Consider the following 22,954-nt stretch of genomic DNA (forward strand, 5'->3'; position numbering starts at 1 on the left):
TGGCTTGACGATGTGACCCTTGGTGGATTTGAATAATGGATGACTAGTTGCGTGTGCATCGCACATTTTCACCTGGCAGTGCTCACATCCGCTGCTGGCGATGGTATCATCTCCACACTCTTCACACATTGGTTTCCCAAGGGTCTCGTCTCCCGCCACAGAATCTCCACGGTCCACAACACTTGGGAGCGATCGCAATGGCTCTACGCCCACACGCAGCGGAGTGATGGACAAACATTTTGGACATTTGATTGAACCGTCAAATGAAATACTGTTCTGCACACAGGGTACGCACAGCGTGTGCAGGCAGGAGATAAATTTCAGAGCTGTGCTCGATGAGCCACAACCGTTGCACTGGAGAGAAGACATTGCTATCGTCGTAAGTCGTAACGATTCCTGAAGACTATAACGTCGTATCGACCACAGGCACAGTTAAAATTATGTGCATGATCAGCAGCATCTAGTCTTTATACATAGTCATTAGGCGATTCACACGACAGGCAAATCCATGTTTGTCAGGTGCATGCCCGCAGGAAGTGAAACGTGAGTCTGCAGTTCACACGGCCGCAGGTCAGGCCGCCAGAGCTTTGATCCCGCGAGTATCCGCTGAGTATACGGCGTTACTGTGGTGATTTGGAATGAGTACCTAAACTTTAGTAATAAACTAAACAGTAAACTAAAGACAAAGGCCAAACAACCATACCAGGGTTCAAGACTACCGTACCATAGTACGACCTCACAGCCTCATAGTCATAACTGTAAAAAAAGTGCCCGCAGATGAGTGCATCCGCGGGCAAAAAGGCCATGGACACTTTTGATTCCCGCGGCCGTGTGCAGCTTGGGGCCTTTTCTGCTATGGGTGTCTCAGTCTGTCACGGCGAAATTCCGTGATTACATCATATTTGGCCCAGATATCTGAGGCGGGAAGTGGCGTAGTGCGTACAACTGAGCTGCAGTTGTGCAGAAAGAGACCTGCTTGAATCCTGCTTGTACGCACTACATCACTAAAATGATGTAATCACGGAATTTCGCCGTGACAGCAACCCATCCGAGCTGCACACTCTGGTTTTCACAGTCCATGCGCCAAGGGCCAAAAATGACCTGAATCTTTATGCAAAATGAAGATGACGACGCCGCTTTTTTCGACTTTTTCTGGGACCAATTTTGAGCAGAATCACCATTTTGATCGTCTTCGATTTGGCGTGGAAGACTTTCATGAATGCTATTGTAACTTGGCCTGCTGAGGGCTAGGATAGTCCCTAAACAAAATCTGGAAGCCGTTCCGCCAGAGATTGTTCCGTCATGTTGCAGCAGAGCCACTTTTCTCAATTTTGCGTCGTCCAGAATTTATGATTTTTGGATGCCAAAATACTTGATGGCGTGAGAACCAAAAAAGAACTACCGGACACCGCCCAGACCTCAGGTATGTATAGTCCATTGTCCTAGGCTGCTCATAAAGCAAAAATTGTCTTGATAGTAACTTGCCCAAAAATTTGGCGAATTTTCCCTAATACCCTAGTTGCCAATACACGAGAATCACGAAAACTGGTATGGCTGATGGATTTCTGATTTTCTTCTCGTAAACTTGAGGACAATTATCTACGATGTTACAAATATTAATGGGTGTTTTGAATGTGAACAGATACACTTCAAAAGGCTGATCGCGTTCTCAGATCAGCTGCAAACGAGGGTCAAAATTGTAGTTCAGAGCGATGTCCATTGAGGCTCTTCACCCGATTTCGCAGTTCATACATGGTAGTCATGGGAAGTTGGGTAGAATTAAATAAGTATGTATGCACTCTTAATTACTCCATCGACAAAGACATGTTCTGGAGTCTCATGGTGTTTGGCAGGCGCAATTATTACCTTCATCGTTTCTCGGTTAATTAACTCACTCCACCATTCCACACTGCACTCTTAGCCGACCCACGCCGCGTGCACATCACTAACACAACGGGGACATTCCTGTTGAGATATTCCTGCCCCGTAAGCCGAGAAAAAAGGACAGCACTGCAGTGAACAGACCCTGACAAGAGGACCATATTGTAATGGCCCATGCGCTTATACACACGCGTTTGCCGTATTAGTAACTTTTGCAGGTCGATTGGTCTCACATAGAGGCGCATGTGCTTGTAGTTGTGTTACCGGTATGGAATGTGGAAGCTGCGCATTAAAGGGGAAGTTAAGGCAAAAATTAAAATTTCACCAGTTGTAGTCTTCGGGGTGCTGAGTCGAATGGTCTTGGTCCGAGAAAGCTGAGACGCTCCCTTCCTACTTGAATCCCAATCGAACTCGCGCACTTCCACCGAAACTGGGTGACTGCGCCCTACGAGATGGGGATTTGTATGCAAAATGTCACTAAAAGCGCCATTTCGTTCTTCTAAAAGCACGGATGACCGCGATTGGCCCATATGTTGTAGTCTTTTGGACGCTGAGTCGACTGGTTTTGGTCCGAAAAGGCTGCGATGCAGCGTTCGCCCCTAATTCCCAATCGAACATGGTTGAAGAAGCGGTCACGTGCTCCTGCGTACACCAGTCACCTGGTCACCGTGCCTGCAGGGTACAACTTACAGCCTGTTTTGACCTTTTTTGGGTGCAGTCCTGTCACTCGAGTTGAACCTTGGTGTGAAAGTTGTCGCCTGCTGGCGTGGTGACCAGGTGATTTTGGCACCCAGGAGCACGTGACCGCTTCTTCAACCATGTTCGATTGGGAATAAAGGAGGAACGCTGCATCGCAGCCTTTTCGGACCAAAACCAGTCGATTCAGCGTCCAAAAGACTACAACATATGGGCCAATCGCGGTCATCCGTGCTTTTAGAAGAACGAAATGGCGCTTTTAGTGACATTTTGCATACAAATCCCCATCTCGTAGGGCGCAGTCACCCAGTTTCTGTGGAAGTGCGCGAGTTCGATTGGGATTCAAGTAGGAAGGGAGCGTCTCAGCTTTCTCGGACCAAGACCATTCGACTCAGCACCCCGAAGACTACAACTGGTGAAATTTTAGTTTTTGCCTTAACTTCCCCTTTAAACCCTGTAAAGATGGCATATGGTGGACCCTGTGGTATCAGCGTGTCGTGGCCCGTGGGATTGGGTTCACCTACGAAGTACAGTAGGCATCGGTTATAGCGTGGGTGTTTAAAAAACGACTTTCTATTCTTATTTCTGATATTTCTTACACACGATAAATCAAGTGTGACATATCACGTGCATGTACGCGGAGTCAGGAAGATCATCGTACATGCAATGTAGTGTTACAGTGCATGCGGCTGGGCATAGTCACATAGGCTTACCATGTGGCTATGCAACATGAGTTACATGACCACAACAGTTGAACCTGCAGCACTACGACCCAACGCGAGTCAGGTCGGAACTGCATTGGACGGATGTTATTACTACAGGCGATATACTTTGTACTAATCTGGTATGTTTTGCTACACAAAGTCCATTCTTAGGACCGATATATTCTGCTGTACGATAAAATTGCTTGTAAGAATAAATGTGCACTTGAAATCCATGTTATGATTATGAAAACATGAGAGTTCATTCTTGTAGGCAGTATAATCTTTTACACGACCACGCTATAACCGATACGCACTGTACAAGTAGGGCTGAAACGATTATACCGATTACTGTAGAATGGGTAACTTTAGCAACGTAAAAACCCTAGCGAATTTAGCGATCGACTCATTTTCGCTTAAGTTTCAAGTCACTAATCCGTTGAGACATTAGTAGTGCACTGGTGATCCATGAGTAGTAAGTAGTAATACTAGTACCGTACTGGCAATATATGTTGCCGCAGTGAGGCCATGAAGCGTTACATTGGCACATGTTTGCCGCGCGCAGGGCGTTACATGCAAAGTCGCACAGGAGCCGTTACACAGGTTTCTATATTGCCGCAGTCCTTTTTTTGCTATTGCCGCATCACTTTTTTGCTATTGCCGCATCATTTTTTTTGCTTTTGCCGCATCATTTTTTCTTTTCATCCACATTGAAGGCACAGAAATTCAGTTGCTATCCAACTGTTACAAACCCGACGGCAAAGGGCGACAACGATATCAATAGAAGACTGTATATTTTAACCATCAGAGTGATCTGTTCACAAAAAGATCATCAAAAGGAAAGTGACATAGGGGAAGAGCGAGTGTCAGGACTTCCTGCTGCGTCCAGTTTTGAACTTTTCACCACGCGGTACACGTGCTTTCACAGTTTTCAGCCTTTTTTTGCAGTGCAAACTGCAATGAAAAGATCGCCGCACCCCGCCGGACGCGCGTTACGAACTCAACGAAAATTTGTCGCACTAGCCTGGTCGCGCGTTACGCCGCACCCCCCTGCGTTACGCGTTACGCGGCAACATTATATTGCCAGTACGGTAGTAGTACTAGTTAGCACATGTTTTATGATGTTCTCTCGTACTGGCACTCATAGTACACGGTAGTGATGGTTTGTACATACAGTAGTAGAATGCAGTATCAAAATGTGTAGACTACAATGAAGAAAAATGCAAATCGCTAAAATAAAACGTCGCTAACCGGTTGACAATGGGAAAACGCTAAAATTAATAGTCAGAGAATTAGCCGTTCTACAGTACTCGGTCATTGATCAAGAATTCCTCACAATGAACTTCGATGCTTATGACTTGGTGCGGCTTTTCATTTTGTTTTTGTCCATGCAGGAGTCGGGATTATGCCGTCTACTGAACATTGTCGCATGCGTTCCTATAGAGCAAGCTGGCTGCTCTCCATCTTGATTATGGACCTCAAGTGTGGACCCAACTGGTCAGAGAAATGAAGGAACAATCGTCATGGTGTACTCTCAGGCCAAGGATATGCCTTGTGAAATGTGCCATATGCAGTTACTAGAGGGATTGTCTCGTTCCTTGCAAGCTGTTCGGTCACAGGCAATACTGTCACATCCCATGCACGGCTGAACTGGTTAAGAGTACGTGCACACCCGTCTTGTCCTTTGCCGAGGAACGTGGTCCAGCGTTTCGAACACAGCACGCTGACCATTTACAGCTCGTTTGTAGTGGATTGTGTGAGGTTGGTCTGGTGGGATTCGTAGCCGTGTTTAAACAAGCCACTGGCGACAGATTTTTAGTGCCTCTGTCTTGGTTGAGGTTTTTCCAATCATATTCTGTGCACATATGGGTATCCAAGTGCCTATCGAGTATCATGGTCAATCGTCATGGTCACTGCATACAGATCCATGTGGCTCTCGAATATGGACAACAGTCTATGGACAACGACCTTCTGTTTGATTGCCAGGCCTGGTGATGTTGTCCTAATTTGGTCACTCTATCTTATGCCGGCATTCAGTGTGTAAATGCTGGTGCTGGCTAGACTGTGAAGTATGGGGAATGACACATGTGCTTTTCTCAAGATGCTCGTGTAGAATTCATTCCCTTTGACCGAAAGCTTGTGTTTCCGGATCCTGTTTGTAGCTGTACACAATTTCTCCGTTCTTCCTTGTGGTTAACTTTCGCCTCCGACTATCCCTAACCATCTCATTGGTGCGTCTGTCCATGACGTGGCTGGTTGGCATCGGAGTTGGGCACTGCCCTGTCATCCACTGGCATAGTGTTGAACCTAACTGACTTGTATGTCACATACTAGCTGGAAGTTGTTTAAATTAAAGGGTTCAGTTCCAGTCTTTTAGTAGCTTTACCATTCCTATTACTTAGCTATTTCCTTTACTCGGCCTTAGGACACTTTCTTCACCATACACTGTGTTTCTTTGGCCGTAAAAGAGGCAGTCTGCACTTGTATTGAGTTTCCTCATTGTGAAGGAGATGGAAAAGAAAGCACACATATAGCACTTCCTGCCTGTGTCTCGGCTATAAGCACTTTTAGTTGCTACAGTACCATGTGGTTGACTGAAACCAGGGCGTGCCAGATTATTGATCAAGAATGCATGCTGCAGCTGGGCTTTTTTTCCTTTTCTTATGTAGATCTACAGTGAAGGAATCGAAATTGCATGTAACGTGCAATGTGTTTGCAAGTGAAATAATGTAAAGTCCCCCCCCCCGGGAATACCTGCGCTCGAATGTACTATCATGTGGTCCATGTGCATGATCATGATAATTGAATTGGTTCAGCGCTGTATTCTGGTGTATCTGCTGAAGTCGTTTACAGGTAGAAATTGACGGGGGGCACACCAAGGTCTTTACATTACATGTACATGTACAGTAGAGCCTCGCTTTAAAGGGGAAGTTAAGGCAAAAATTAAAATTTCACCAGTTGTAGTCTTCGGGGTGCTGAGTCGGATGGTCTTGGTCCAAGAAAGCTGAGACGCTCCCTTCCTACTTGAATCCCAATCGAACTCGCGCACTTCCACCGAAACTGGGTGACTGCGCCCTACTAGATGGGGATTTGTATGCAAAATGTCACTAAAAGCGCCATTTCCTTCTTATAAAAGCACGGATGACCGCGATTGGCCCATATGTTGTAGTCTTTTGGACGCTGAGTCGACTGGTTTTGGTCCGAAAAGGCTGCGATGCAGCGTTCCTCCTTTATTCCCAATCGAACATGGTTGAACAAGTGGTCACGTGCTCCTGGGTGCCCAAATCACCTGGTCACCACGCCAGCAGGCGAAAACTTTCCCACCAAGGTTCAACTCGAGTGACAGGACTGTACCCCAAAAAGGTCAAACAGGCTAGTAAGTTGTACCCTGCAGGCACGGTGACCAGGTGACTGGTGTACGCAGGAGCACGTGACCGCTTGTTCAACCATGTTCGATTGGGAATAAAGGAGGACTCTGTGACGCTGCATCGCAGCCTTTTCGGACCAAAACCAGTCGACTCAGCATCCAAAAGACTACAACATATGGGCCAATCGCGGTCATCCGTGCTTTTATAAGAACGAAATGGCGCTTTCAGTGACATTTTGCATACAAATCCCCATCTAGTAGGGCGCAGTCACCCAGTTTCGGTGGAAGTGCGCGAGTTCGATTGGGATTCAAGTAGGAATGGAGCGTCTCAGCTTTCTCGGACCAAGACCATTCGACTCAGCACCCCGAAGACTACAACTGGTGAAATTTTATTTTTTGCCTTAACTTCCCCTTTAAGCCTGGAATCAAATTTTCACCAGTTGTAGTCTTCAGGGTGCTGAGTCCAATGGTCTCTGTCCGAGGAAGCTGAGACGCTCCCTTCCTCCTTTATTCCCAATCGACCTCGCGCACTTCCACCAAAACTGGGTGGCCCTACTAGATGGGGATTTGTATGCAAAACGTCACTAAAAGCGCCATTTCGTTCTTATAAAAGTACGGATGACCGCGATTGGCCCATATGTTGTACTAGTAGTCTTTTGGACGCTGAGTCGACTGGTTTTGGTCCGAAAAGGCTGTGATGTAGCATTCAGCCCTTATTCCAACTTATACTAAGTTATAGCATGTTTGAGCGAGTTTCTATCACTCGAGTTGAACCTTTGAACCTTGGTGTGAAAGTTGTAGCCTGCTGGCGCGGTGACCAGGTAACTTGTGTACGCAGGAGCACGTGACCGCTTGTTCAGCCATGTTCGATCGGGAATAAGGGCCGAACGCTACATCGCAGCCTTTTCGGACCAAAACCCTGGCAGTCGACTCAGCGTCCAAAAGACTACAACATATGGGCCAATCACGGTCATCCAAGCTTTTATAAGAACGAAATGGCGCTTTTGGTGACATTTGCATACAAATCCCCATCTAGTAGGGCGCAGTCACCCAATTTCGGTGGAAGTGCGCGAGTTCGATTGCGAATAAAGTAGGAAGGGAGCGTATCAGCTTCCTCGGACCAAGACCATCCGACTCAGCGTCCCGAAGATTACAACTGGTGAAAATTTGATTTAGGCTTAACTTCCCCTTTAAAGAACACAGAGCCCAAGAACATGCAGCCCGAAATACTAATAATTAAAAGAACGCCAGAAACCAAAGCTGAGAATGGGGCATATCAGTTTCTACCGTTCTGTAAGTCAGCTTTTGTTATATACATGTACACGTGTTATAAAGTGCACGCTCCAGCACAATAAGAGTCTAAGAATGTGCTATAACTCAGAACGCAGCCATATTGCTAAAACAATGACTCAACTGCAGTTCTTTGCGCACAGATCATACTAAAAGTCCATCACACCTTTCCCTTGGGGTTGTGGACTCTTGGCTCATATTCCCATCGACATCCACGATGACGGTTTAAAGTTCGTTCCACTCAGACCTTTGCACTTCACTGAGAATTGAAACTTACTTCAAGCTGTCCTGAGAGTACATTACAACTTTCAGTTTCGCACGAATCTTGCAAGAGAAGTTCATGATGAATATAATATGATTGCAAGCCCGAAGAACACGCCAATGCTGCATAAACTACCTATAGGCTATTGGCTAGGCCATTTTTCAAGGGACCAAAAATGACATTGAAATTGCGGTCTGCAGACCCTGGTTAGAACTTTGTCATTTGAACGAAGATGATGTGGGCTTCTATCTCAGGCCCCTCAAGAGTGAATACGGGTGCTGGTGTGTTTCTTTGCCATGTAATACGTCTCCTACTGGTGACGACAGACAATGCATTGGTTTTGTTTTGTTCCAAACGGTGGAGGCCACCACGACCCCATCAAGAACCGGACACCGATGAACGCTTCTGGAAGTGTTTCCACATCGGTGGAGAGTCAAAGGAAAGCATCGATGTCTACATACTACCTTGCCCAAAAATTTGGCGAATTTTTCTTTGCCACTTGCCTGATTTTCACGAATATTTGACAGCTCCCACAAGAACACTCCCAGCGACGTCGAGACAATGAGTAACGACCACTACAACTGACATCCATAAGGTCAAAGGCCCAATCAAGGTGTCCGGAAAGCAAAACTTCCGCAAACAATCACTGATGGAGAGAAAATTGCAAACGACTCGAGACATCTAACATTTTCTTGACAATTTTTCAACGAAGATTTGAATATATTCAGCTCGGAAAAGTGGCTTATCTGCATAAAAAAGTACAACTTTTAGACGACTTTTTCGGTCTTGGCGCATGGACTGTTCATGTACTCTTGGTGAAAACGATTGGAAACGGAGCGCGGTCATGGAAACCATTTCGCGCGGGACTATATTTCGCGGGAAATACCTGACCTTTGCGACCACCAGCACGTACCAACTCCAACTAATATGTATGATTTACTGCACGAGTACAAACGAGTACAAGGGCAATACCGGCTGATACATGACCGAACGGCGCCAGCCGTGAGGTCATGTATCAAGCCGGTATTGCCCGTGTACGAGTGCGTACGAGGCGCAGTAAATCATTTATTGCATGCTTGACCCAAACATTCCAGAAAATGGAGAGAAACCTTTCCTACTTTCTCAGTCTCCCGACACACTTTTTCAGTGGTAAACGTCGTTTGTGGTTTTGAAATTCTCTATTTCTTTACGATATCGATGGTGTTGTTGTTCGTGATTGAGCACTGCGTATAGGAAGTCCTGGAACAGGAACTGAAACTGGGATGGGCTCCACAACTTCGTCTCGAACGCATTCAGTTCGTCAAGTTCGTCGGCTGCTCACCAACGCATCGATATCGATGTCAAGGTTGCATTCACCTGCTGAGGCGGCTGGTTCAGGTGGCTGGAACAAGTAAGTTATTGTCAGCTCAGTTACATGCGCGCGCGTGTGGTCTGTCATTCTCGTGCTTTGTAGTTTGTAGTCAGATCAAGTTAGTTGCTGTTTTGTGTTTCAAATTTAATTTGAAACTCCGAACTGTAGCAACTTGATCTGATCACGAACCACAAAGTACAAGAATGACAGTCCGCATGCGCGTACATGTAACTGAGCGGGCAATAACTTGCCGGGCAATACCGAGAAATACAGACCGCTGAGCAAGAGCACTCATTGGCTGTAGTACAGGCAACCCTCACGTGAAATGCAATAAAACGTGTTACTTCCCGCCCTTGCGCCAAGCCAGCACGTGCTAACTCCAGCCTGATCGCCCGTTTTCTGTTTTCGTGTAAACGGTTCAAAACGATTTGCCGTACTCGTGTAAACGGTTTGAAAACGATTCGAGGCCAGCCCGTTTTCGTTCCGTTTCGTTCCGTTTCGTTTCGTTTCGTCTCCGTGTAAATGCAGCCTAAGAAAATGGGCAGTTTCTAGAAAATCAGTTTGGTGATCCACAGGAACTGTTGATCTTTTGCTGTCACAAGAAGCTTTTTTTGCCTTGATAATCATGTACGTACATGTAGATCTACGTTCAGCTAGCTCAAGCTTGCAAGGACGGTAAAGCGGGATTCACAGAAGCTTTTTTGCGATGCGACACGCGATGCGACAGACGCGAAACCGGGAAAACCCCAAATCGCAGCCATGTCGCACCCCACGCAACTGCCGCAACTGGGCCATTGCAGGCCATCGCAGAAGTTGAGCTTGGCTCAACTTTTGCGATGCGATGCGATGCGACAAGCGATTTGGTGTACGATTTTGACCTTTTCTACAGCAAAGTTGTACAAAGGTGCAAGAGTTGCCTATAAATTTTTACAAGTTGTGTCAAACCGCGCGAATATCATGGTGACGTACCCAAATCAGCAAAACTAAAAGTTACTTTGTCGCATCGATGACTTCTTCTGTCAGTCCGTGCGCCAAGGCCCTTGAGAGACCGATTTTCATTTTCTCGCGGGAATCGTAGCCTCCAAGGCGCCGCACCTGCGGGCTTGTTTTCTGTTGATTTCGCCTATCTCCGAATGGTGAATATTTCAATGAAATTTGCTGCTTAGAGCCCTTCTAGTCTCGTCAGGAGATCTTTCCTACACTGGAGAGATGGCTCGGAGTGATGTAGACACCTATGGCCGTACCCTGGAAAATTATTTTGGAGCTTGCAGTTCGTGAGCAGCCACCAAGGACGAATGTCTCATTTTTGTAATTGCTGAAACGAGGAATATGGTCACCAATTTCACACCAGGTAAGGCATTTACCTATCGCGGACACTAAAGCCGCTTTGTGGGGTGATAGACCAAAGCTTTATCTTTCGAATGCACGAGAAATTAGAGTGATACCTATGTGCCCCACAATTGCACCCGAAATAAACCACGCACAGGCAATATTGTGATTTTGTGAGAAGAGACAATTGAGCATGCTCTAAATCGTCATGACCGGTTGTGTTACTTTTCAAACACCACTCCAAGTGAGCATCTACCAATCCTTTATCAATTTTACAGGGACACTTGAGCTTAGGGGATAGAGGTGGGATATTTCACCAGCTGAAGTACTAGATTTTTTTCTGAATTTGTTGACTACTAGGTTGCATAGTGTAAATATGTCAGTATTATGTGCATTATTGTGGTGAAATTCTGAGCATCTAATTATTATAGGCACAACAGCACTGGTGCATGCCCTCTCCTAGATCCTGCTCTCTGACTTATTAATTTTCTTGCATTGCACGACTCAAATTCGTCGAATGAAATGAAGGAGTAAATTTGTTGCTGCCAATTAACTGCATCAATTAACTGCATCAGTTCTGTTTTCCTCTGCTGTTCTTCTTTCAGTGTGGTGACTTCTGATCCATGAGGCGATGGCATGAAGTCAATAGTTTGCAGTATGTGCAATATGCCGCAGTCTCTCTGTCAATGGACCTGTGACAGCTGAAGCCCAGATGTTGCAGTTTGATGTCTATGGCCAGCAGCAATCTAATGTTGTTGCACCTTTCCTTCCACACACAGCAATGCGGAATATGTCATGGACAGACATTGCTAAACTGCCTCTTTCGAAGAAGCATCGCAATTCTTGTCTGCCAATAAACAACAGACTAGCCAGCTATAATTACAATTTGGAGGTCGGAGACGCGATCCCGTGAACGTATTGCGCCAACTGCAATGAAGAAGGCCGTAGTGATCTGGATTTATTACCATTCTCGTGTGGATAACTATGGCGTTGTGATCCAAGTCATGCAGACTATAAAATGCCTTAGACGTGAGATAGTGAAGGCACTGCCGACAGCAAGCCAACAGTGGGTATGAACCACGCCACCAGCATCATTCTGCACACCAGGAGAATCCAATACATATAGCTGCCAACTCTGATGGTATAGACCCGATAACTTGTTTTCTTACTCTAAGATTGGTATACAATTATACATGTACTAGTGCAATCTCTATCCATATGCGTAATGCACTGTATTTGTTTCCGGTGACTGGAGGTAGTTTATCATAGCACTGTTTTATGTCCTGGTTTTGTTGAAGATAAGCATTATCCAGTTAACTTGCTAGGTACCGTATCAGTCAGCTCTTTTAGCATTTGGCTTTGTGTCAGGGGTGGTTGGCGGTGTCGCGGGTCATTCCACAGTCCGCAAAGTTGACGTTCTCGGCAACGGAGCGACCCAGTAGGCAATTGATCACCGATAAATATACTGTCATTGGTATCACGGTGCACCACAATGGCGTATGGTGTGAATATCATTATATTATTCTGCAGCGAGTCCTTGTCGTGTAGCTTGCGAAAGTTATTGCATACTGTCATTACGTGGATAATGCATAGTACTGTCTGTACACTCAAGTTTCAAGTCCAGTCCATTTTTGGAAATATGGGCTGGACACTAACGAGAGCCTGGTGACGTGTTCATAGGGCTGAGGTATGCCAAATGGTGCCATTGGCTGGGAGTGAAAGCCTTGCCCCACGCCTGCACCCTAAAAAATGTTTCGAAAATACTCAAATTCGACGACGGCTGAGAATCTAGGAAGATGCCGGACCACAGCGAAACAAGTCATCTGGCTGAAAAACGGAATACACCATTACGTTGCCACGGCTAAGCGCAATTTTTAGGCTCACCACACAGGTAGCGAAATGCCAAAACAAACGAGCCATAGACACAAAACCATTTTCCAAAATTGTCCACCATTGAGAATGCGACTCAAAAAGTACCCGCAAACTGCCCAGTGCGGAAAATGAAAAGTCAACTTTTAGACGACTTTTTTGAATCTGGCGCACGGACTGCTGTGAATGGTATTTCGCGAGTTCGCATCGCACGCATCCATCGCAGATCGCGTCGCATCGCGTGTCGCATCGCAAAAAAGCTTCTGTGAATCCCGCTTTAGCGCTATCTGTTACTGTAAGTTCGAGGTGATTTGAAATCATTTTAGGCCACACCGTTTTTTACCTGTGTTTCGCGTCCCCCGCGCGCATGTATTTCACAGCCGGAGTTTAAAAAATAAAAAATAAAAATAAAACGGAACAAAAATTTTTTTTTTTAAATGCAATACAAATTTGATGCAAACCCAGAAAACCGGAAAATGTAACCCAAAAGGAAAAAACCCCGAACATGATTGTTAGTATTTGTCACACGTAACTATTATGTTGGCATCAATTAAATATTTTGTTCTATTTATCGCGTGAGTAGTTACTCGCATGATTGTACTCAGCTCACATGTACATGTACATGTACGTGTACATGTACATGTACATGTACATGTACGTGTACATGTACATGTACATGTACATGTACGTGTGTGTAATAAGCTGGGCTGCAAGTCACACAATCATCATGCCGCCCAGGGAGTCGTAAAATACCATTATATATTTTACGACTCCCTGATGCCGCCTGTGTTTGGACAACAAGCATGACAGAGGGGATACACTCATGTATTCATGTCCTAATAAAGATATTATTATTAACTGGTTTGAGGGAAAGAGACAAACGGGAAAAGTCTGAAGAAAAAATTGACTGTCACCACCAGGACTATTATTATTATTATTGTAAATAGGCTTCGAGGCGACAATAGTTTTAGAATTGCGATCAACAGAACGAGCTGAACCGACATTTCACAAAGGCTTTTATTGTATTCAAAAAACGAGTGGATACGAAGGCAGTGAAGAACATGGAAGAAAGAAAAAATGTGAGCGTAGCTTCCTGAGGAGTGTTGTGCGAAAACTAGTTCAAAGTACGATTTTTTGTTCATCATTTTCTCCATATCACATTTTTTCTTTCTTCCATGTTCTTCACTGCCTTCGTATCCACTCGTTTTTTGAATACAATAAAAGCCTTTGTGAAATGTCGGTTCAGCTCGTTCTGTTGATCGCAATTCTAAAATTATTATTATTATTATTATGTACATGAACAGTGCCGCGTCGCTTCACTGTACACAAATGCAATGCACGTACACTGTTTTTTTTTGGATGGCTTTTTTATTTTTTTCGCCCTCCCTCATTGATTTCATCGGATAAGGTGACGCGAAACATAGAAAAAACGGCGTGGCCTTTAACATGCAAAGGACTTAAGCGGGATTCACAGAAGCTTTTTTGCGATGCGACACGCGATGCGACGCGATCTGCGATGGATGCGTGCGATGCGAACTCGCGAAATACCATTCACAGAAGAAGTCAGCGATGCAGTCCGTGCGCCAAATTCAAAAAAGTCGTCTAGAAGTTGCACTTTTATTTGCAACCGCGGGAAATTTGAGAGGTCTGGAGAAGAAAATTCTCAATGGGACTCAAAATTGACAAACAAGACGACGACCAGCGCTCGAGCATAGTACCTTTTCGCCATTCCTTCGTGCATGATACCTATTCTAATTGATAAACACTACCCTCATGTTTCGTTTCATGCGCAACGGACGAAGCGAAGTGTCTTTTTTCGTCCACGAAAGAAAGGTAAGGAAATTGTAGTCTTCGCGACACCCTTCGGATTATTTAGTGGGGCATTGTGGGCCAAGGATATTTTTTCTTTTTCTTTACAACTGTCCCCAGGTACTGAGACGGCGCTGATATCCTAGGAGTTCTGTTAGTGCAAAATGCCAGGTTACTGACTTATGGCGAGGTTTGTCCACCCAAAAATATGGGAGATTTCTTGGATAACATACACACATAATACAGTGAATGGTATTGCAGTGGGCATCCAAAACGGTTGAACCAAACAAATATGGTATGATACCTAGAGGCTAGGCACACAATAATCACTCAGGAATTGGACGCAAGTCCCGGGACCTTGGTGCGTCATTACACCCGGACATTGAATGTTTGCCGGCGCACGGCTTTTGCTTCACCACTTCATACAAGTTTACGCACTCACTCAATTCGAAAGACTGGAACGAGACCAAACCGAATGTGACAACTAAGAGCGAGTTGTGCATTTGTTGGAACAACGTTCGGGCATTGCGAGAAGGATATCAGCAGGGTCCAACAATGGCAGCAACAGCACCAGGTGATGATGGATTACCAAGGAGCTTGTATCATGCACATTACAGTGAGCAACAAGAGAAACCGTACTGTGGTACGTGAAATCAGAGCCTGGGCAGGATGATCGACACTGTACACTGTGCTACAGCGCCTCAATTGTGCGAGAGAAAACAAACAGAACAGCAAGCACAGATCATGAACTGGTACACAACATTGACAAAGCACAAACCGCACAGCAAAGTTACAGGGCATAGCCGAGCGTTTTGTTGCCAATGAATTGCTTGAGAAGGGAGCAGTATTCCTTGTAACATTGCATGGAGTATACGAGAACGCAGAGTCAGAACCAGGCATAACAAGGCAAGACGGCTACTGTACAGGGGACAGGCTTGACGATCACTTGCATACTTGCAATTTTGGTACAACCAGGAAATTAGGCATCACATCATACCGAAGTGGCTTCGACACGCTACATTGCATTCATAGCTGTACGGTGAACCTGTTACACGAGCTTCTGTGAAACAGACAGCATGCCAATGACCTGTAAGCACCAACAAACGCAGCCGGTAAAACAAACACTACATAACTGCCCAACATAAACTTGTATATGCTGATGAGAAGCAAGAATGTGCTTGATGTTGGAAGTTATGCTCGCATATTCAAAAACATGCATGGAAAAACATCAATGACATTGTTCACGAATACAACAGAAACATCATACAGGGAGAGTAAGTAATCCTTCCTCCGTTTTGTATACGCGCACGCGCGCGCGCGTGGTAGATAAATCCGTTTGGCATGACTTTCGATCGAGGTTGCGTTCACCTTATAGATAGGTGAACTCGAAGCCAACACCTCTCACTTTCGCTCTACTGCCCCTTTGGGGCCGGTGCGATCCTTGTGCTAAGTTGTGGTAGTGGCTCAACAGAACAGGACAGGTGTGTGTGCACACGCGCGCGTGCGCGCATGTGTGTGTGTGTGGGTGTGTGTGCGTGCGTGTGTATGTGTAAGTGTGGTTTCTGAACTTTTCTCACAATCGTATAAGTTTCAAATTTTCGTGAAAACCCAGCTACACTGTGACCGGTACAATCGCATGTCGTTTACTAGTATCTGGCGGTCAGTCACATGGCATGTCGGGTATCCAACAGCACCGCACTGACAGCTTATAGACCTTATATTTAGTATTTATAGTCCTACTTCAAGTAAATGTAGACAGTCAGCATCATGAAAGTTGCCATTACGTAGAGTTAAATACAAGCCAGTCTCTAGAGATGAGCACGACTGTCTCAGGGTAATACTAGTGATAAATACAGGTACTTCGAAGTACTGTCTTTTTGATCTGTTAAGTTAACACAAGATGGCTTTGTAGCTTCAGTCGTCCAGAATATTCATTTTATTCCGCGGTTGCCGCATAATCGACACGCAACTGTACTTGTGCAAATCTCCAAACGCTACGTAACTGGCCGACATTTACTTGTCCACGGTGATGAGAAGCACGGCTCCTAATTTTTAAATCATGAAAGGATTACATATGCAGGTACATGCATACAATGTGCACTATCCTGAAGTCGTGCGCAAATATTCAAAATCATTCACCGAACACAGAGAGGCGCACATACCGTAAAGTACCGCGAGAGCGCCCCACCTTGATTTTGCTGCGACAGATTTATATAATACAGCCAGGGAAAGGAAAATCGTATGGCAGAGTGCAACGAAGTTCGTACGGTGTGAGCAACTTAGTGTACTAAGGTCACACTAAGCAGGTTTTTGTGTGGAGCTCGTGTCCGCTCGAAGGCACAGATTGTCTGCAGAACGTGCAATATGTGTACAAAGTTCGTGTCGTATAACCTACAGACCGGAGACCACCCCACAATACGACCCCGAAAGGACGAGATGGTGGGGCGCTCTGGCGGTACTTTACGGTACATGTAAATACGAAGGAACCACATGCGCAGCAAGGAGATTAGTCATTACTTTACTTATGAGTTGATGGATAGAAGTTTCCTTTCAGCTGACCATTACCACTCATGAAAGCAATAGTGAGTGCTGTTGTTCTGATTCACAGGTATATATTCGGCACTTAGCGCAATGTGTTTTCGAAGCTAGGCACACGATTTGCATGAGGAAATCATGCAAAGATGTGGCATAAGGCCCTACAAACATGACCTAGGTAAAGGGATGCCATTATTTGCATTTGCAGTACTTTGGCATAGGATAATTTGTGGATGATTGTGTTGATCAATTTCACATAATTTCACGTCAGGTCATAGTTTATTTAGTGGGGTGTTGTGGGCCAAGGATCTACGACCATGTCTTTTGCATTTCGAACAAGTAGACACTTTCAACAATTCATACAAAAAATACCTTCAGTGCAAAACATACCGTTCGGACACACCAGGCAGTCCTTTCCAGCCTTGATTTTCAAGTGCAGACGTATCCACGATGACCTTCGAGTGAACTGCGGCTTGGAACACTTTGAATACGAACCACACACTCAAACTAAGTAGACCACCGCATAGCTAGTGTATTCACGGAGCCAAAGAAGTCTCCTTTTGCCCCCACAGGGTCTTGGTTAGTTCTCTAGAAGGGACGAGAGCCATACCTAAATTCAATAAATTCTCCAATTCCAAAAGCCTCAAATGAAGGCGTCTTGGTGACTTCGTTTCCCGCGGTTGCAAATAAAATCAGCCCTTGAGTACCCCTTGGCGCACGGACTGCGATGCGACAAAGTTTTGCTGATTTGGGTACGTCACCATGATATTCGCGCGGTTTGACACAACTTGTAAAAAATTATAGGCAACTCTTGCACCTTTGTACAACTTTGCTGTAGAAAAGGTCAAAATCGTACACCAAATCGCTTGTCGCATCGCATCGCATCGCAAAAGTTGAGCCAAGCTCAACTTCTGCGATGGCCCAGTTGCGGCAGTTGCGTGGGCCGCGACATGGCTGCGATTTGGGGTTTTCCCGGTTTCGCGCCTGTCGCATCGCGTGTCGCATCACAAAAAAGCTTCTGTGAATCCCGCTTAAAGGGACCCTCACTTAATTTTTTGCCGACTACCCGCCAAAAAACACATTTCGACACGCGTGTGGGAAGCCCCTGCAAATTTGAGCAAATCAGCGCGACGAAAATCTCAAATTCTCGATACTCAAGTCGCACTGCGCGCTTTTGAAATTGCCGAGATCGCGGCTCAATTTACGAATGATTTATCTCACGAAACATTGCTCGCAGCGCTTCACAAATTGTTTCAACCGACAGCTGAGAGTTTTCTATTCGACCTGGATATTTGGATCGTTGGATTTGAGCGAGATTTGACTGAGTTACGATCTTTTGAAGTTTTTGCATTCTTGCCAGATCGATCATGCGCCCTACCAATAAATGCCCAACTTTGAAACGTTGCTCGTTTGGAACATTTGGGGGGGGGGGTTTCCGGGCAACGGGAACCCCCCCCCCCCTGCGTACGCGCCTGTAGCAACGGAGAGCACTGGGGACAAACAAAAGTCGCGTCCTCTGGATGGAACCAGATGACAGAATGATGTCAAGGGCAACAGCATCTAAATGACTGGAGAGACAGCAGTTTTTCTTTGCTTTTTCTTCAAGCGATTGTTGTCGCTCTTTACTCCTTGTTCTTTCCTCTACAAAACTCCTGTAGTCGTCGAGTGCCTTCATGATGGCTGTGAAATTGGCTGCCCACAGTAAAACTCCGTGTTTGAGAGTGCTTTGAAGATGTTTCGCGTCCTGATGGATCAAAGTATGAGCGCTCCTTGTGGATTCGATTATATATAGGTGTATAGGTGAGTTGTTCAAGAAATCAGTGTCTTCTTTCTGTCTCTGCCCTCACGCTGGCACAATATCAGCCTCTATATCCATGACAGCTCGCACCTCCCGTAAACTGGATGACTTAGATATATTTTCGCCCTCCGTGGTGATTGAAGACCCATGGAAGAATTTATTATGTTCAGAATGATGTCCTAAGAATTCTAGGGAATTGTCATAGGGTATTTTTGGAAGGATGGAGAGAGAGAGAGAGAGAGAGAGAGAGAGAGAGAGAGAGAGCACTGTTTGAAGTGTTTGTCTCACTGTAATTACTCCAGATTATTGAATGTTGTATGATCTACTCTATATTTTCCACAATGGTTTTTCCTGATTTGCGGGATCTCTTCTTTTGCTGTTTGCGTGTTTACAGGAAGTGGCTGTCTGGTGTAACTGCACCAGATCCTGGGGAAAAAAGTCAGATGCAGAGGCAGGGTCGTCCAGTGATGCAACACTGCCGTTCTGTGTGCAACGTTACCGCTAATACCCCCGGCGAAAACACAAAAAAGACAAACACGTGAAAAGACTACAGTATTGACCATTCTGCTAATATTAATAAATGCATGACTGCTCCGACAGTCGATAATCGAAACACAGAGCACCAGCATGATGTTTTCATATTGGGAACCACACAACAGCTCAATTCTCAAGCCCAAAAATTGATGAATACAATTACAGAGCGACGCAACAAGAGATCATCCGGCAACCAAACAAACCTGGGTCTAATGCACTGAATAGTCCTGAAATACGCAGGCCAGACAAAGCAGTGCAAGCACATACTGTTACAAGGTACATGTACATGCATTGCAGAACAAAGTGTAACCAAAGATACGCTTGTGCATGTGCTCGCTCAGCCCAAGAACACATCATCATGATGATAGAAACAATCCGGAGGAAACACGCTACCACCGACGTAAGCATCAACACGTAAATAGTGTAGCTCTGAAAAAATTACATTGACATGAACATTGGTGTGTCGAGTAGTATCAGGCTTGAATAATCATCCAACCAAGACTTCATCAGGTCCCAGACGCTGAGATCGCACGCCGAATGTGAAGTGCATCCAGCCTTGAACCTGTCGCACAAGGCACACATAATTATAATGACATCCACTCTGATTATTTCCAGAGGCCAATCATGACAGAACACAGAAATGAAACCACGGGCTCAACCAAGTAAACGCAAAGGAAGTTAGTCAAAATAATCCATGCAGTGCTCTTTTAAATGCAGCGCTGATTGCAGTGTTGCGTCATAGCCCGATACCCACTGAGCACAGACACAACTCCATTCGTCAGGGGCAAGACATACTCTTTTGGAATAAAGTCATAAAGTACAGCGTTCCAATGACATTACTTTTGCTATTAGTAGTAGTACTACAATACAACGCTCTCTAAAAAAAATTCCCTTGTTATTTTGCACAGAACCATTTTACATTAGCAGCATATGTGAGCATAATGCGGCATAATAATTATGATAACGTTTAGCATAAAAATAGCATAATTATGCAATTCTTTCAGCAATGTGAAAAGCAGAATTTCACGAAATTATTAGCAAATCTGTCAAGGCCTAGTCTGTGTTGGAAGAAGACTGCAGACCACCCTCAATGGGTGCTCCGCCGTCAACACCCAACATACATTCATGCCGCATTTCCTGCATTTGCACTTTGCCATCGTGAATCTCTACCAGCACTCAGGCTGAGGTACCAAGCTGAGTTTCATACGTGGATCTACTGAACAGCTAGTTATTTACCTTTCCCAAAGGTGCTCTTTCAGTTCGCACTTAGTGCTTTTCGCGTCCCTCAAAATATGCTGAAAAGTGCTCTTTTTTCAGTGAAAACAGGCAAAAAGTGCTCTTTTTCAGTGAAACATAGCCATGATACATGTTCAGATATGAACCCAAGCTGAGAAATGAATACGCACTCTTCCATTTATGGGTCAACGAAAGGCGAAACAGGAAGTAAAGTTCAAAAAACTTTTTACAGCATTATTATTATTATTTGAAACTCGGATGTTGAGCCATAAATAAATGTAGAAAGCAAAAAGACATTATGGATACGAGTTAAGAGTAACTCTCCATCACTGTAACATGATACTTTATACATAGGTGTCAGGACGTCGAATGTCTCAGTACTATATCAGTTTTGTGCCTAGTTATTGTACTTTCTGAGTGTATAAAGAGTAGTAGTGACCGAGCGGGTCCTGGGACAGATAAGTGGTTATGAATGGGTACTTGAACTTTGCGGTTGTTAATTAAGTGGCCACTTGACCTTTTAATTGGATAAGTGGTAATGAAGTGGCCACTTGAGATCTGAAGTGGTTTTGAAGTGGGCCAGGTGTCATATTTAATTGGATTAATGATTAAGTGGTGTTTGAAGTGCCTCTCGGCGTCATAATTGCTTTTAAAGTGGTGGGTGTGGTTGTTGATAAGAGTCACTGTCTGGGAATGTGTTCTGGAACCTTCTAGGTATTCCCAGGCTAATTAGAACTAGCTCTACGGATGTCATAGGGGGGTATTTTAGGAGGTGTGACTCATTTATAAATTGATATATGATGCAGCGTTTACTGGAAAATGTGATCAGTTAGCATAATGGATATTGAAGAGCAATTTGAAATACTGCGTGCGTACAAGGAGCGTCAACGCGCCGTCGTTGAGCATGACGATGACCCTTGTCCTGATGCCCCTCCTCCTAGTCCAAACATTGACAAATGTTTTCATAATCATCAAGTTGTGAACGAGGGGCACTTTGTGTGTACTGTATGCGGACTTGTTCTTGATAGCGTGCTGTTGCCGGAGGTGAATTTTACGGAGAGATGCATTCTCCCACGGCTATATGCAGCTCGGGAGCGATTGACTGCCGTCGACAGACATCTGGTACGCTTCATGCAGAAGACTGGTGTCCTGCTGAACCTTCACGGTGTGCTGGAACCGTTGCAGTACATGAAGAAGGAGAGTGGCTACAAGAGCCTGAACTATGCCATAGCTCTGACATGCATCTGTGCTGAGCACGACGAGATTTGCCAGAAGCTTCAGCCATATCTTCCAAAGAGCCATGTGGCGTGGGCACGATCCAGCAAGCTAATGAGTTGCAAACCGCAGCAATTTTCGAAAGCCTGGCTCCGCCAACTTCTAATCCGTACAAAACCTCTTACCCCTTTTCAGCTGAAGAAGTTTAAGCAGAATATCCGAGAGTTTAATTCTGAGGAGAAGGAACTGATGCAAAGACTAATCCAATCTTACGGGTGCTGTGAACCTCGTGTGGAATTAATTCCTGCGGAGATGAAATGTGCGCTGTACCGTTTCTCAAGTGCCATGTGTAGGGCGAGGAAGATGATGATGAAGGGTACCGTTGCCGCTGTATAAAACCCCTGACCTCTTAATTTTCCATCATTTCGCAAAGCATCCTTGCCAAGTCACAAGTAATTGTTGTTGTTGTCTTCATCCTTGCTATTACTTTGGTGAAGAAGAAGAAGAAGAAGAAGAAGAAGAAGAAGAAGAAGAAGAAGAAGAAGAAGAAGAAGAAGAAGAAGAAGAAGAAAAAACAACAACAACAACAACAACAAGAAGAAGAAGAAGATCATGAACATGTGGTCTATTTTGAAAGATCATGGTGAGGACGGCCATTGTCCAATGGGTGCGCTGATGCGTTGTGCTGCGCGGTTGGGAATCGCAACCTCGCTGACAAACCTGGTGGAACCTTTCAATGGAGACCATGGATATGACCAAGCAGTTGTTGAAAGTCACCCCATAACCAACTTGATCTGGATTGCTGCCAAGGACATGGCTTGCTGCGGGCGGAAAGAACTACTTGATGTAGTGAAGCTGCTGTTTCCAGTTGATCCAAGCCCTGATGGAAGTACGCCTAGTACTGCTACTGGCAAGTCGGACATTGCTCAACGCCACCTCATGAAGAACCTATCCTGCGTGTTCAAGAAGGTGAAGAGCACCCCTTCCAGTAACAACATTAGTATGATCATCGTGTTGGTTGCAATGCTCATTCTCTTGTGTGAAGAAGTGTCGCTGAGAGGATACGATCATGGGCTGCACT

The 22,954-nt window shown here is 45.1% G+C and overlaps 3 long non-coding RNA genes across 3 annotated transcripts; 2 read left to right on the forward strand and 1 right to left on the reverse strand.

Annotated features, from left to right (window-relative positions):
- The first annotated feature begins 1,164 nt into the window (after positions 1 to 1,164).
- LOC135816657 (uncharacterized) lies at positions 1,165 to 5,860 on the forward strand. Its single transcript, XR_010553438.1, has 2 exons — positions 1,165 to 1,423; positions 4,673 to 5,860. It is a non-coding gene; the product is annotated as an uncharacterized LOC135816657 (long non-coding RNA).
- Positions 5,861 to 10,576: 4,716 nt separating this feature from the next.
- Positions 10,577 to 12,210, forward strand: LOC135816659 (uncharacterized). Its single transcript, XR_010553439.1, has 2 exons — positions 10,577 to 10,899; positions 11,483 to 12,210. It is a non-coding gene; the product is annotated as an uncharacterized LOC135816659 (long non-coding RNA).
- Positions 12,211 to 14,937: 2,727 nt separating this feature from the next.
- On the reverse strand, positions 14,938 to 17,810 carry LOC135817969 (uncharacterized). Its single transcript, XR_010553605.1, has 2 exons — positions 17,481 to 17,810; positions 14,938 to 15,642 (listed from the first exon to the last, which is right to left on the reverse strand). It is a non-coding gene; the product is annotated as an uncharacterized LOC135817969 (long non-coding RNA).
- Positions 17,811 to 22,954: the final 5,144 nt, after the last annotated feature.

This window comes from Sycon ciliatum, chromosome 5, assembly GCF_964019385.1.
Source record: "Sycon ciliatum chromosome 5, ocSycCili1.1, whole genome shotgun sequence".
Lineage (NCBI taxonomy): Eukaryota > Metazoa > Porifera > Calcarea > Leucosolenida > Sycettidae > Sycon > Sycon ciliatum.